Genomic DNA, 6,536 nt, shown 5'->3' with positions numbered 1-6,536 from the left:
TGCAATGGTATCTGGTCCACGGATTTTATCACCTGGTCATGCAAAACGGGCTAGACTGTGTGATGCAACAAGGAAAACTAGACGAGAGGTTGCTAGAAATCGAGTTAGGCGTTCTTTACAGGAGATTGAAAATAGGAGATTGAAAATAGAAGCCACCAGATACCATTTAATGATGTGGGAGAAACAATAAATTCTTCAATTAACAGAAACAATTTTGCAAATCAAAATGTCATAGGTGTGGATGAAAATAGAAGCCACCAGAGCAATGCTCCACCAACTTTGGAAGATTCTATGCATATCGATGTTGAATTTAATGATGTGTCTATCAATGCTGAATGCTTTGTAAGGAATTTAGCTACTGTACGCAAGGGAGATTATAAAAAGGTAGAGAAAGGCTGTGCAAGCATTTGCTATACATATCCGGAGCAAAATGCAACTTTCATGACCTCCATGTTGCCTCTTTGGAAAATGTATAGTACATGAATTAAGTGGACTTGACTACGTGTGTTTAAAATGCAACTTTCATGACCTCCATGTTGCCTCTTTACTTTGGAAAATGTATAGTACATGAATTAAGTGGACTACGTGTGTTTAAAATGTCAAGCTTTGTGCTTTAAGGAAGAAGGTAGACGTATTCTCGAGAGTTTACAGGAAAGTATTATTGTTTAAATGGAAGTATAGGCTTGCCACCTTTAATGGACCCACCTGAGGAATTAAGAGAGTTGATGCAAGGTACACAACACCCAAAAGTAAGGACTTCCTAAAAAGTATACGTGCATATAATAGTGCTTTGGCATGTGCATCTTTGGGAGCACACATAGATGAAAGACTTTTAAAGGGAAGGGGTGTGTATACGTTTAAAGGGAAGGGGTGTGTATACGTTTAAAGCACATGGTCAAATCTATCATAATATTGGACCTTTGATGCCTACTGAGAGATCTGACAACATCCCTCGGTTTGCTCAATTGTATTTCTATGATACAGAACATGAACTTCAAAATAGATTACACCATGTACCAGCTATAAAAGAGTGCACTCTAAAAATGCTACAAGATATGATGCATCATTGGTTGTAATCCATATGCTAAAGCATTTCGTTCTGCTGCAATGATGATGCGTACCTACTGAGAGATCTGACAACATCCCTCGGTTTGCTCAATTGTATTTCTATGATACAGAACATGAACTTCAAAATAGATTACACCATGTACCAGCTATAAAAGAGTGCACTCCAAAAATGCTACAAGATATGATGCATCATTGGTTGTAATCCATATGCTAAAGCATTTCGTTCTGCTGCAATGATGATGCGTACCTCAAATAGTTCCAACATCTCCATGGTCATTCCAGAATGTCGATTAGGAAATTGGCAATATCAAGCACCACGTGCTATAGAAGTTGCAGCCATAATGCCTGGACGAGGAGATGAAATAACCGTGGGTCATCGTGATATTTTGATAAATCTCTGTGAACGGAGGATTAAAAAGAATCTCAAATTTGCATAGATCTTATATGTCATTGATGTATGTGCTTTTGTTTCCAATGGGAGAAGATGGATGGAGCTCTTTTTCAAATATTAGTCAGAAAGACTATTATTCTTATAGGCTTCAAGTAAGAGAGGACACTACACAATGTCTTTTACGAGGAAGTAGACTTCTCCCAACAACTCATTGTAGACGCATATAGTTCCATGGAAGAATCTAGATTGGTATGGCTGCGAAATAATCAAAAGATTCTTTGAGTTGAGATGTATAAAGGATTAGTTGACATGGTTAATGCAAGAGATGGTACAAAATGTCTTGCTGGTAACTGCATTGGAAGAAGGGTTGTGTTACCATCTTCTTTTGTTGTTGGGCCAAGATACATGCATCAACTATATCAAGACTCCATGGCTATTGTTAGAAAGAGAGGAAAGCCTGATTTGTTTATAACATTCACTTGCAATCCACGTTGGAAAGAGATACAAGATGCATTGTTGTCAGGACAAACTGCTTCGGATCGTCCAGATTTGGTGAGCAGAGCCTTCTATCAAAAGTTCAAGGATTTGATGAATTTATTGATCAAACAGGCATTCTTTGGAGATGTTGTTGGCCATGTATGTGTAATTGAGTTTCAAAAGAGAGGTCTTCCACATGCTCATATATTATTGATTCTTGCAAATAGGCATAAACCTCATGAACTGTCTGACCATGACAAGTTAGTTTGTGCTGAGTTTCCTGATATACAAATCTTCCCTGAGTTGTATGAAGTCATTAGTCGATGTAATGTGCATGGTCCGTGCGGACGTTTGAAGCCTAACTCTCCATGTATGCTTGAAGGTAAGTGTAGAGCTAAATATCCACGACCCTTTTGTGCATCAACCACCCTTGATGAAAATAAAAATTTATCCTACGTACAGAAGGAGAGATGATGGAAGACGTATCATGGTTGGTGATATTAAGCAAGATAATAGATGGATTGTTCCGTATAATCCATTTTTATCAATGAGATACAAGGCTCACATCAACGTAGAAATTTGCTCCACAATCAGTGTTGTCAAGTATTTATATAAATACATCTATAAAGGACATGATCGAGCAACTATTGTCATGCAAGATGGAGATGGAATAATTGATGAGATCAAAACCTATCTTGATGCACGCTACGTATCTGCATAAGAAGCTATGTGGAGAATTTTTGGTTTTAAATTGCATGATGAAAAACCAAATGTTCAACGATTACAGATCCACCTCCCTGGAAAGACCACAGTGACCTTTCAAGATTGTGACGATTTGTAAAGTGTTGAACAATGAGAATAACAGAAAGACTACACTTACAGAATGGTTTGTTGCCAATCGAACGTACAATGATTCGGATGATCTTTTGTACATCGATTTTCCAGATAGATATGTCTAGATAAAAGGCTCCAATAGTTGGAGAAAACGTAAAAAGGATATTTCCATTGGTCGTATGTACAATGTTGTACCTTCTGCAGGAGATTTGTATTTTTTAAGAATGCTTCTTACTGTTTGTAAGGGTTGCAAGTCATTTGAGGAACTTCGTACTGTTGATGGCTATACCTATGCAACTTTTAAAGATGCTTACAATGCTAGGGGGATGTTGCAAAATGATGAAGATGATGGGGCATCCTTCTTGCAAACTGGAGCTCAGTTGCGTGAGCTCTTTGCTATCTTATTGGTTTATTGTATGCCAACATCTCTTGAGTTATTATGGGACAAGTTTTTGGTAGAACTTTCAGAAGACTACTTTTATGCATTGCGGAGTTGTGGATATGATGTAAGCATTTGTGGTGACATAGCAAAGGAACAAGCATTGGAAGACTTGGATGGTCTTTTGAGAGAACATGGAAAGAATTTATGTCACTTTCCTAGTATGCCTTAGATAGATCTATCACAATCTCACTTGCTTGAGAATACTCTTCTTGCCGAAGAAACAATGTTTAATGTAGATGAACAAATGCGTGCTGCATCACAAATGGAAAGGGAATTAAATGAAGGCCAACACATAGCTTATAACAAAGTGCTACAGGCAATTGAAAGAAGTGAGGGAGCTGTATTCTTCTTGGATGGACCAGGTGGATCTGGAAAGACCTTTATATATAATGCACTGCTCTCCAAACTTCGTGGTCAACAGAAAATTTCTCTTGCATGTGCTTCTTCAGGCATTGCTCATTACTTCTTAGCAATGGTAGAACTGCTCACTCGTGGCTCAAAATACCCATTGATATCCACAGTGAGTCAACATGTAACATAAAGGTTAATAGTGTTCATGCTGAGCTACTAAGGCGGGCATCTCTCATTGTTTGGGATGAAGCTCCGATGGTTCATAGGCATGCTTTTGAGGCCTTAGATAGGTCACTCAAAGATATTATGCAGATAGACCATTTGTTTGGAGGTGAAATAATACTTCTTGGTGGTGATTTTAGACAGGTTTTACCGGTTGTCCTTAAGGGACGTCGTGAGGACATAGTGAATGCTTCATTGTCTATTCATACATTTGGAGTCATGTTGAGATTTTGCAGCTTACAGAAAACATGCGCTTTGGCACACTGTGCATCCATTGAAAGTGAGAGAGTATTTGCTAAATGGGTACTTGATATTGGAAATGGAGATCTGCAAAAGCAGATAATAGAAATGATGATATTGTATTACCTTTAAGTATGCTTCTAGAGGAGAACTGCGTTCAAGCTCTCATCAATTATGTATATGTAGAAATCCCTCGCATAGAAAACTTTGCATCTTTCTTTAAGGAGCGTGGCATACTTGCACCAAGAAACAAGGATGTTGATGTTATAAATAGTCTTGCTTTGTGCAAACTAGATGGAGCATCCAAAGAGTATCTAAGTGCAGACTCAGTTTGTTCGTCTGACGATCAAAGTCACCACTTATACACCCTTGAGTTTTTGAATAGCTTAGATCTTGGTGGTGGTTTTCCACCACATGTACTTTGCTTAAAAATAAGTTGTCCAATCATGCTACTTCGTAATCTAGATCCAAGGCGTGGTCTATGCAATGGAACAAGGCTCATATGCAAAGAGCTGCATGATAGGGTGATTGATGCAGAAATAATCACTGGTAAAAATTCTGGAGATCGAGTGCTCATTCCAAGAATTGATTTTATTTCTTCGAGCTCTTTGGGACTACCATTTGAGATGAAACGAAGGCAATTCCTTGTAAAGCTAGCATTTGGAATGACAATCAATAAAGCACAAGGACAAACTCTTGGAATTCTAGGTTTGTATCTGCAATCTCCTGTGTTTAGCCACCATGGATAATTATACGTGGCAATGTCACGTGTCAAATCTTCTGGAGCTATTAAAGTCGTGGTTGATAACCAAAAAATACAGCAACAACATGGCATTGCAACAATCTGTGTTGTGACTCCCAACATTGTGTATAGGGAAGTGCTACAGATGGCAAAAGCAAAAGGTTAAATGATATATGATCTTAGCATCTCTGATCATTCATGAATAAAAGAGTCTATTGGTACAGTCATTGTCTTTTTTTATTGATGTGGTGGTATTTTTGGTTTTCTCTTTTCAAGTGATTAATAGAAAAATTTCTCAAACTCTCTCTTTCTCTCTCAAACCCTACAACCCTACCCAACTTCTTAAGGTTGGTGGTTGTGGTATTGATATCAAAGGGAGTTTGGTGTAGTGGTTAGAGTGTGTGTTGTGTAGTGAGGGTGTGTGAGTTCAAACCCTACCCAACTTCTTAAGGGTATGGCTAAAAAATTTTACTAAAGGTGATCAATGTACATTCATAAGTGCTATATGTTATTAAACGCTGATCTCGAGTGTGTAATAGGGTGTTACAATGTTGAGATGTCCATGACTTTGCTAGGATGTGTAATACATGCTCAAAGCTATTATGTGCATGTCTAGATGTACATAGAGATGCTACAATACTTAACATCCAAAGAATTGTAGAAGTGTACGCACCAATAATTCAAGCATTGGCAATTCTTAATGGCCTTTTTGTTGTAAATGTTGGTCTTTCTACCCTAAACGTTTTCAAACAAGGTACTTTGAAAATTGATTTTCATGTAAAGGGCTTAGGTTTTAAAAAATTATCAGGTATTTTGTACAATTTATGAGTCAACATAATCGATATAGCATACCATAGAATGCTAAAGTTTTCTCATTATTAAGGAAGACCTTCGATTTTAAGCCAATTAGGTGGATAGTCCTTATATGTAGCTATAATTTCAGTCCGTAATGCATTCCAGAAGAGTTTGGAAACTATTCTTATCTACAATCTATGTTGTTACCTTCAAATGCTCTCTCTTGGGGATAATTCCAGCTTAGATAGGTCACCTCCAGGAGCTACAGGTTCTAGGGGGCAACATATCATATAAACTAGCCAACTGTCCTTAGCCATGTTCACCAAATGTGAGCAACATATAGAAAGCCAAAGGCTTTACAAGTAGTAGAAAGCTTTTCATATTGTGCTTTTTACCAAGAATCTCTTATCTTTGTAGCTCTTTTGATCTATAAAGGAAAGAGTCCCATGATGTTTGTGCCATATGAAGCGGCCCAAAAAAAGTGGAACAGACCGGCCGGTAGGCCGGTCTGTAACAATAGTAGCTAAAAAAGAGAAAGAAGCTGCACATGCTTCTCGAGCCTAGAGAGAAGGCAAGGATAATGAAACATTTGACACATCAAGACATGTATGTGTTAGAATATGTGCTTGATGTACCAAACTAAGGTTACAAAATGGGATGGCCTTCAAAATTTGTATTTTGATAGAATGGATGATGACAGTGTAGTTTTAGAATTGAAGACTTCAAATGCAATATCATATGGTAACCTAATTAGCTTAGAAGGTTAATGTGACAAATATTTACTTGAATAAAGCTCTTCTCTTCTTGGATATAATGGTCTTTCTACTTACGTGAAATTTTAACGAGTATTTGAAAGGCACATGATTAAAACTATATACTTGTTTTAGATTAACTAAACATATTTGTTTTGGATCCACCTTAAGAATCAACATTGTACTAGCACACTCATTGAAGTTGGCTATAGCCCAAATTTT

At 37.5% G+C, this 6,536-nt stretch overlaps 1 pseudogene; it reads left to right on the top strand.

Annotated features, from left to right (window-relative positions):
- Positions 1-441: 441 nt before the first annotated feature.
- On the top strand, positions 442-4,128 carry LOC147627249 (uncharacterized; annotated as a pseudogene).
- Positions 4,129-6,536: the final 2,408 nt, after the last annotated feature.

This window comes from Cibotium barometz, chromosome 21 (assembly GCF_041138505.1).
Source record: "Cibotium barometz isolate CiBa-2024 chromosome 21, ASM4113850v1, whole genome shotgun sequence".
In the NCBI taxonomy this organism is placed as follows: Eukaryota; Viridiplantae; Streptophyta; class Polypodiopsida; order Cyatheales; family Cibotiaceae; genus Cibotium; species Cibotium barometz.
The sequence above is the reverse complement of the archived record's forward strand: the minus strand, read 5'-3'. Positions and strand labels throughout refer to the sequence as shown.